Source organism: Haemaphysalis longicornis, unplaced genomic scaffold, assembly GCF_048455015.1.
Source record: "Haemaphysalis longicornis isolate Haplotype H1 unplaced genomic scaffold, Haemaphysalis longicornis Haplotype H1 scaffold_2, whole genome shotgun sequence".
NCBI classification, from domain to species: Eukaryota; Metazoa; Arthropoda; class Arachnida; order Ixodida; family Ixodidae; genus Haemaphysalis; species Haemaphysalis longicornis.
In genome coordinates this window covers 113940606-113950496 of record NW_027526295.1, presented here as the reverse complement: position 1 = coordinate 113950496, position 9891 = coordinate 113940606, and the positions used below count along the sequence as shown (strand labels likewise).

General features: G+C 47.0%; 1 long non-coding RNA gene across 2 annotated transcripts; it reads left to right on the top strand.

The window, feature by feature from the left end:
* The first annotated feature begins 4881 nt into the window (after positions 1-4881).
* On the top strand, positions 4882-9544 carry LOC144167305 (uncharacterized). Of its 2 annotated transcripts, none has more exons than XR_013321941.1 (3): positions 4882-5039; positions 6296-6399; positions 9328-9544. It is a non-coding gene; the product is annotated as an uncharacterized LOC144167305 (long non-coding RNA). The 2 variants fall into 2 exon arrangements; XR_013321940.1 differs by having other exon boundaries at positions 6296-6484.
* Positions 9545-9891: the final 347 nt, after the last annotated feature.

Here is a 9891-nt window from a genome sequence, read left to right as displayed (position 1 = left end):
CTACACAGCGCGATCCTTGCGAACCTAAGCGAATCCGGGTGTGGGGCACGAGTCTACAAGTACGTGAAGGATTTCCTCACGAACAGAACGGCCAAAATTAACATCGGGGACGTTGCTTCCGACGCAATACAGCTCGGCGATAGAGGCTCACCTCAAGGAGCAGTGCTGTCGCCAGTGTTGTTCAACCTCGCAGTCATAAACCTGCCCGCCCACTTCCAGACAGTAGGAGGCATGCAGCATTACGCTGATGACATTACACTCGGGACCAGCGGGAAGCAATCAAGCTTAATCACCTTAACCCAAAAAATACAAGAAGCGCCATCCCTTGTAGAGAACGTCGCCCGTAGCTACGGTCTGGAGCGCTCCCGACCAAGATCGGAGTTGCTTCTACTGAACGGCCACAAACCCATCAGCAAGGTTCGTAGCTCTCAGAGACCACCCATCCAAGTAGCCGGTCATCTGATCCTTGAAGTTGCTAACATTCGTACCCTCGGGCTGCAGCTTTAAAAATCAGGAACTGATACCATCACTATTTCAAAACTCAAGTCCACATGCCGACAAGTAATCAGTTATTCAAAAGAATTAGAATTTGAAACCGTGGTATGACAGAGGCGAACATAAGGGAATTGTCCAGGCCTTCATAATTACCCGAATCATTTACAGTACACCATACCTCCGTCTTTCGGCTCGTGAAACTGACGAGATAAACATGATTATACGGAAATGCTATAAACAGGCGCTGGGCTTACCACAATAGACCAATACAGACAGACTTGAAAAACAGGATCTCCATAACACGATTGATGAACTTATATCAGCCCATCAGACGTGCCAATACAGAAGGCTGAAAAAACGGAGGTGGGGGCACACGTACTCCGACACTCAGGTCTCCCCACGCATGGCCCTCCCGAGAGCCGATTAAACCACTCCTTACCGACAACTTGCCGTTCTAGAATACACATCGATCCCATCTCCAGAAATATCCATCCGATGCACCATCGTGCCCGCAGGTGGAAAAGAGCGGCTGCCATTGAAGCTTGCAAATCATGCATCCCGCCACAAGCAGTTCTATACGCGGATGCTGCAGCCCTGCCCATCAGGGGTGCCAGATACAATCAAAAGCCCCTGGTTCCAGTCGTGGTCGATGGGAATGTAAACACCTTCTCCGCTATGACAATCCTGCCACCGACATCAGTCCAAGAAGCCGAAGAAGTGGCTATCGCCTTCGCCATTGCAAGGCACAACAATGTCCCCCAGCATCTATGTAGTCTCTGACTCAGCAGAGGCATGCAGAAACTTCATCTCTGGGCTCTTTTCAAACAAAGCCCACAAGATTCTGCTCGCTCCGTCATGAAGGTAATTCCACACAAGTACAACATTCCACCTGCTTTGGATCCCGGGTGCACTCAGGCAACAGGGGCAATGAGTGAGCTCAAGCGGCGGCCAGTGCTCTAACCCACCTCGTCCACACGCGTCGAGCCCCTCAAATTCGCCCTCCTCTGCCCGGTTCCAGAAACACCAATTTCAATCAAGACGAGGCCGTGGACTCCATACTCGATAGCCTGATGTCTTTCGCCTAAATCAATGAGCATTTTTGGTCTAGGCGTCGACGCCGCCACATCCCCACCCCACCCTAACAAGCCACAAAAGGCAATCCTAAGGCGACTGCAAACAAACACTCTCATGTGTCCAGTCAGACTCCACGAGTTTTACCCAACGAAGTTCTCCAACTCTCAGTGCAAGTTCTCCACGGCGACGGAACCGTGGAGCACAGGGTGTCGCTTTGCAGTCTCACCCCGGGCCTGCCGTCCCCCCTCTTCCGATTCCAGCCGGCAGTAACAACATCATTCCTTTTCCATCTCATCATGATCCTAGGCATTCGAGGCTTATCCTGGAAGAGGCTTATCCTCTGGCTCCTATTGGTCGGCAGAGCAGAGGCCGCTGCAATGGCACTGCGATTCTCCTGAGCCGGAGTCCGGGACTCCTTTCTCCAAACCTCCCCCCCCCTTCTAAAGACCAATTAATTGCGTTCAACCACCACCACTTCGCCGCAGCTCAAACGGGATGAAACCAGCTGCGCGATATGGACCTCAGTAACGACGCTGAACTCTGTCCATGCGCATTGTGGTGTTTCTTCGGTTCCTTATGTTTTCGTTTTGTTTTCTTTCTTTGTTAAAGGAGGGAGGAATGTTACGTTGCTGCCACCGGCACGTGCAATATGCTGTAGTGCCATGGGACGGCGCTTTCAAAACCATTGAAATAAACGGGCTGCCGGCCGGGGAGGCCAGTCAGCACTTGGACCGAGCCTCGTGCGCGCCCGATCTCGGCAGAACATGACACTTTATTACCTGAAAAATCAGAGATATTACCGAAAAATTGCTCTGGATTTTTTTCGTCTTCTCGCAGGGCTGAAACCAGCGAGGGCCCCGAGAGGGTTTTTAGATGCAGAGCTTCTTATGCTCTGGGCTGTGTCCCTCCCTCCCTTATGGTTGTTGTTTTTTCCGCCGTCCGCACGCCCACTGCACATGCCTGCCCAGGCACCGCTGTTGATGACTGTGGCAGGATGCCCCTAGGGATTCGCCAACCAAACAATCCATCACGAGATAGCTTCGCTTTCAACCACCGTCGTCTGGTCATCTTCCCGTAGGGGAACCGCTGAAGATCAAGAAGGAGAAGACAATGCTGCGAAGAGAATGGCGTGTATGTTGCTCTCAGCTCATGCTGTGGGCTGTGTCCCTCCCCCCCTTGTGGTTGTTGTTGTCCGCCGTCCGCACGCTTACTGCGCATGCCTGGCCAGGCACGGCCGGATACCCCTAGGGATTGGCTAAACAAAGAATCCATCAGCAGATAGCTTCGCGTTCAACCACCATCGTCATCTTCCCGCAAGGGAACCGCTGAAGAAGGACGAGCAAAAGACAAAGCTGCGGAGAGGAGAGCCTGTACGTTGCCCTCAGCCGGTGCACCAACGTCAACAACCTTTGCCTCACCAACACTGATGGAGACTGCCGATTCTACCACAAAGAAGACAACATCGACAAGAACATGATGGACCAGTTTCGGCGCCTCGAGCACGACTGCCTACTCACCGTCTTACAACAGTACTTGCGTGCCTTTGCCACCGGTGTGAACACGGACGCGGAATCCACTCTGGTGCTACTAAACACCAGATCACTCAACATAACGGCAACACAATGAAACCACATGAAACCCCCATGATGCTTCGCATCCTCATCAGGGTTCCTCACAGGAAGATGGCGTAATTTTTTTGCTCCTCCCGTTGGCGATGTCGGGATCTCAACGGATCAGGTGGTTGTGAAATGTCGCTATCGACTTCTGCACGAGAACCGCGAGGGCGACGTGCGGGAGCCGACGTCGGAGGAGTCCACTGGACGGAGTAAAGTGCTGTTGCCAGTACGTTTCATGCCGGGTCCTCGCAAGTCGAACAAGGCCGATTGCAGCCGACTGATAGCCACGCATATCTCTTCGTGGAATTGTGTTAGGTCGTAATAATCATTGTCAAACGCGTCTCCTGTGAGGAGTTCACTTCCTGTATCGCTGAGCTTGTTAAGTTCGGTGTCTTCCTGTTCGAGCCAGTTAATAGCCACCAGCAAGTCCAATGCAGACGGTGAAGGGTTTCCGGAGCTGGGCTGCTGCCTTTAGCATCCTCGTAACAACACCGCGAGGAACTTACCATGACGAACGCAGAGCGGCCATGTCGTCCCCTGCTTGGTACTTGGAAGACGTACAGTGGATCCCAAGCGTGGCACCTTGGACCTTACGTTTTATGTGTGCGTCCCGTTGAAGGTTCTGGTCGATCGTAGGTGAGGGATCAGGACCAGCCATGGAGATTTCCGTCTGAGGGAGGGACTAGGCTGTCGATCGCTGTCAATGGCGGTCAACATCACGGCCAAAATAGCAGGCTTCTTCGTACCTCAAGCTGGAGGGGGCGCTGGGTGTCTCCTTCGTCGCGTGCGGTCATTCTCCTGGGTCTCAAGGCAACAAAATGTAACAGACCATCAACGAAAGCCAGACCGGAGCTATGGCCGCCTGAAACGGGTTTAATAATTTTACTGACAAACATGATAGCGAAGCATAGTTAAGACCTGCTGGGAGATTCAACAGGGCGAATGACAGCATCACTACTTGTGCGAATCTACCATTGACTCGATACTATCACGTGGGCAGCCTCTTGAGATTCTGAAGCCGACCCATCGATTACCTGTGGATGACAGGCATTCTGCCAGGCACGCGGCCATGATTGTTGTCGCCGTGTACTGTGATAATGATTCATGCACTCGATGATGGGCCCTGCTCCGGTGATAGGGATGCCGTTACAAATTGATGAAGAATTTTAGCCGTTATCTGCTTTTATATATTTAATTACTATCGACAAAAGCATTCAAATGAGGTCCTAATCTGCATGTCATTCTAAGAAAATGGACACTCCAGGGTCATTGAGTCTCTCACCCGACACAAATGCTTTCTTCTAGGTTAATACTTTAACAAGGTTGTGAAAATGTGCTTTCATTCAAACTAAAAACTGTTAAAAATGCCCACAGGCCAGAAATGGGCAAAAGAAGAGGTATAAGAAAGCTTTCTTCGCAGACAAGTTACTACGTTTTACGGAACCGATGTAAGAAATACAAGAGAATTGTTTTCTGATGTTTTGAAAGTTTATCTACAGGATATTAACCCCCCTTTGTGCAACTTTTACGGTACTTTTATTGCACCAACGCATGCATGCATTCGGAGATAAAGGGGTGAGACACGATGTGAATTTACTCCGTAAGCAAACATCACAAAACAATAACTCCACTTTCGGAACAATTATGATTCCGTTACAGCAGCGTGCCTTTACAGAATAAAAATATCCCTCTCAAACCCAGTCGAAGCATCTATATAAACTGGCCATTTTGTAGTTGTGGCTCACTCAGCCACGTTTGCATAGTGCGAAAAACGCTAGAGAATGGCATCAGGAAAAGCAAGCTACCTGCTTTTGTTTTTACTTTGTTTACTTTTTTTCGCTTCAACTGGAAGAGGTAAGTTGTTGGTCGTGTATATGTTTTGCTGATAGACTTGAAACCATTTCTTGTGTATAAACAGTGTAGTGAAGATTGAAAAATCGTTTTTCCTGAATTGAAATATTTTTAACGGGAATTAGTCGCCCGCACAAGGATGCATAGTTAGGTGTAACAAAAATCATGAATTGACAAACTCACCGATATTTTTAGCAATCTCTTTGGATTAACCCAAAAGAATTTGAAGCTACGATGCAAGCGCTACCTTGGGATAGTAGAATGCATAGACTGTTGCCCCGTGCTATATGCTAAGATGATAAAAAAGTTCTTGTGGTTAGGGAGGACATCATGTCTAGAGTTCATTTCGCCTGCACCTCTTCTATAGCAGAAAGAATATCCTCAAGAGAGTGGAGAAACGAACACACAAAAAAGATTTCGGATAATCCTGTCAAAGTGTCAATCGAAGTATTTGCAAACTGCACTATTTGCAGTTCCGTTGCCTTCGGAAAGTTTTTGTTTTCATATATTTCAATTTCTAAGGTCATCATTTGGGCACCCGCCGCGGTGGCTCAGTGGCTAAGGCGTTGCGCTGCTGAGCACGAGGTCGCGGGTTCGATTCCCGGCAGCGGCGGTCGCTTTTCTGATGGAGACGAAAAGCAAAAACGCCCGTGTGTACGAGATTTCGGCACACGTTAAAGATCCCCAGGTGGTCAAAATTAATCCGGAGCCCTCCACTACGGCGCGCCTCATCGCCTGCGTTGCGTCGGCGCGTTAAACCCTACAATCAATCAAATCAATCATTTGGGCGTGTTCACACGTTGAAATCGAGGGAGTGCAATATCAATAGAGAGGATAAAAGACGGCTTGTCAGGTGACCTAGTCACCTGACAAGCCACCAGAGAAGCCACCGTAGTCTTCAAATTACCTGAGACATTAAAGCCGGTTTCAAACCAGAGTTCACACCCATGGCACGAGCGCAGTATGCACCGTATGCGTCGTACACCAGCAACAAAATGCAGCTGCTTACAACGATGCTTGCGGAATTGAAAGTGCAACAGGACTACGAAAATTTTAACTCTGTGTGTGTTCGTTTTACGCTTTTAATTCGTGCATATTTCCGCTTACACGTAACTGCCATGCAAGGTTCGCGTCAAGATTAGTTTTCGCTTTCCGCCAGCGCAGCTGATAATATACGTATTTTTACGTATAACGTGCAGTCCACAATATTTCCCGTTTCGTAAATAGACGTGCAAGACAACTAAACCTACCATTTTAAGTTTCAGGGCGAGTGTTTATCCCTGCGCGCTGTAAAAAACCGCGTGATCCTGGACCATGCCAGCATGGTGACACGACATCATGGGCTTTCAACCCCTATAAAATGGTTTGTGAACAATTTGTGTACGGAGGCTGTATGGGAAACACAAACAGATTTCCAAGCTGTCACAAATGTCTATTCACATGCACTGGTAAGTGGGCAAATCTTTGTAGATGACGCGGTAATGCAACAGGTGAATATATTGTTCAACAATGTATTGTCGAAAACTTGTTTCCGTTTTTGTTGTTGTTTTAAATAGCAATAAACACGCACAAATGTAATTCGCTGATGTTCACACTATTAGCCATTGGACCCACTTTTTTAAACTAAGACTATCATCCTATACATCAACAACTTCTTTAAGATGGGTCAAACAACGTACGAGTAGCCAAGAATCCATTCAGTGTGATATGTGCATGAGCGAGTTTATTACTTCCACGGCTAAGTACTGAGTTTAATTGCCAAGTGTAGGCCCGCAGTTGTTTTCAATCAGAATATTCAATTCGAAGTATTGTTTCAAATCAGGAAAATCATCAGTTATTGAAACACGAACAGAATTCTGTATTTGCCAACACAACTGAAAAAATAAGTGTCATAAATAAAAATACCAGTAATCAACCACACAAGAACATTGCACCAACGCCAAGCTTCCCTAGGAGGTTTATTCAGACAGTTCTAAGCATACACATCTACCTCAGTAATAATACGAAGAAGTGTTCTAAACAAATAAATTGGTCACGTATCTCCTCCTTTCGTGGCAAATGTCGGCGAAACACGAGTCTACTGGCGCCCCTGGCAGGCCAACGCCTTCCTTCTCTTTCCCGTTCACCCCGCATGCTGTTCCTCTCCTGCCTCGTTCCACCCAAGATAACACGCTAGATGTTTGCTCAAGTCAATTTAAATTTACCGCGTTCCGTTGCTCAAAGTCAGGCGCCTCGATGACAGTGCTGCCCTACGGCGGAGACGCGCGAGAATCGAGGCACCCTGCAGCAACGTTTATAGAACCACGTTTCCCTACTCCAGGCTCCTCCCAAGCGGAAAGTGGAACCTGTCTAGTGTAACCTTTCGTTGCTGTTGCCGTTTGATTTTTTCAAATGCCGCCAGGTAGCGCGGGGCATAGCAGGCGACGACTTTCTCCAGTTCATGTAGTATTTCATTTGCTATCAAAAAAAAACAAAGCATTTGCGGATTTTTATGAAAGAAACACAAGAAACACTGCAATTATCACTCATTTATTGATTTTCAGCCTTATATTTGCGCAATGTCTTGTTCTTTTTCAGCAATGTTGACATGTATGAACATAGACACCGGACTTAGACGTTTAGATTTAGCTATCGGTACATCAGACTATTGCGCAGTTGCTGTTTCCCTTTGGCTGAGTGGCTGAACAGACAGACAGACAGACAGACAGACAGGCAGACAGACAGAGACACAGACCAAAATTTCTGCGTTTAAGCAGCCCAACAAAGAGTCTTTAAAAGAAAAGGAACAGCAAAGAACGTCATAATAGATACTCTAAAAAGCACAGTTTAGTTGTTTCTCTGTGCAGTGTAAGAACTATGAGCGAATTCGTTTTCAGTGATTTTATTTGGAATGGTCTAAAATGTTTCCTCGGGCTTTATAACCGTATATATGCGAACTATATTACCGGACCCTTTCTACGCCCATGTAGGCACAAAAAGGGCTGATGGGTGTGATGAATACAAGTTTTCAAAGACAGCTCATGTGTGCTTATGCGTTCATTGATGCGCCCAGTTATCTGCGCCACGCGCGGACGCAGCAAACAGGTATATTTGCATTGCGTGCATGATAGGAAATTTTCAGCCTACGTAAGGCTTTGTGAGCTTTTTGCAGCACCCTTGCCTGTTTTTAAACCTGGCCTTGCCATTCCCGAAGCCCACACTTGCAAAGGGGATACTTCACTTTATAAATCAACGATGAAAAGAAACTTCCTGAGTTGCAGAAAGACCTAATTTATCAGTTGGCACAAAAAAGTAGGTACAATGGCAGATTTGGAAAGCCGAAAAGGGTGAATGCCTCTTCATATAATAATGCCAAACATGTGGTCTAGTAAATGGAAACGCTTAGGAAAGTTTCTCTGGACTTAACTTGCTTTTGGGAGAAGTGCACTTGGCGACAGCAGTGCAGAGGGGCTGAAGGTTCGATGACGCATAACGAGATTGCCGTCAGTTTACTCACAGGATAGGTCACGCCGTGTATGAAATAACTGTTGCCACTAGATACAAATCAGGGTGCAGAAAGTCTCGTTGCCCAGACTAACATTTACAGCACCTATCACTGTCTTTTAGAGTCTGCCTAGCCTGCGCAGAACCACAATACCACTACACCTCTGTGCCAAATTGATGGCGCACTGCGCCAAACACTCGCGCGAATAGGAGGATTACAATGTGACATTTTCTTGTGCTTAGCAACAAGGTGTCTAGCGCTATCATATCTCCATACTGCGCCGAGGAGGGAAACAAAGGCAGGAAGCGAGTAGGTGTTTACGCTGGCCGGCTTATGGGTATGTGGCTAGTAGGAGTTACTGAATACTGGCCCGTCGACTGGCCACTGAAAACTGAGGTATAGCTGCGAAGCTACCTCTAGGATATTCATGAAGGTGTTGAAGATATTTAGGACTCTCGAAGTCAAGAATCTCTGAAATTTTCGTTTGTGTTGAAGCACGGTTTAACGTCTCTGTGGCGGAAATTCCGTTTCATATTACCAAATCGGCTAAAAAGCTGAGGAGGACAATAAGAACGTACAAAATATGCAAAAAACTGTACGCCAGATGAAGAACGGGTATTTTAGAATTCGCATAAAAGTGTGTGTTTTTTTTGTTTACGGCATAAGCAATTGCTAAATTTTTAATAAATTGAAGAATTTTCTCCAAACCTTGCAAAGTATAGTTTCTACCGCAGTACTTCCTCTACAATGTATTTTTACAATGTATCTTTGTTTTGTTACTGTAGCAGCTCTCCTACCTTTTTGCAGGAAATGGCACTAAAAGGGGTCGCTGCATTCATCTTCACAGCAAGTTTCCCACTCTTCCTCGAGAGCTTTCCTCTTATCGTCACTAGACTGCCGCTTAATAGGAGCACTTCTACACTTTTGGTCAACGCTTATAAAACCACAACTGAAAAAGCTGGGAAAGCAAAGTGAGGGCGCTGTTGGCATTCAAAGTGTACAATAAAGATTACTGTTTAAAATGCCTATTAAACAAGTACCTGTCCTGCTCCAGCAGGAACACGTGAGGCTACGGTGATCGTTTTGGCTTCTTTAACGGCCTGGGACTCAAAAATATGATGGGAAAACATACATGATTGTTTGATTCGAGATATAAGAGCGTGAGAAGGAGAATCATGACCACTAAAACGGTAGCTTGAAGCGATGAAGCTCTACGGAAGAAAAGGCGTGGTACAGACTCCCAAGCAGTCACATTTTCTCCCTACCCTTTTGATGCCACAGGTTAACACCCGCATGATTTGCGGTCGCCCACAGTAGCTAGAGCCAATAAGGGCAATTTTGACACCCGTATGGTTTCGCTTGGTAACGCCC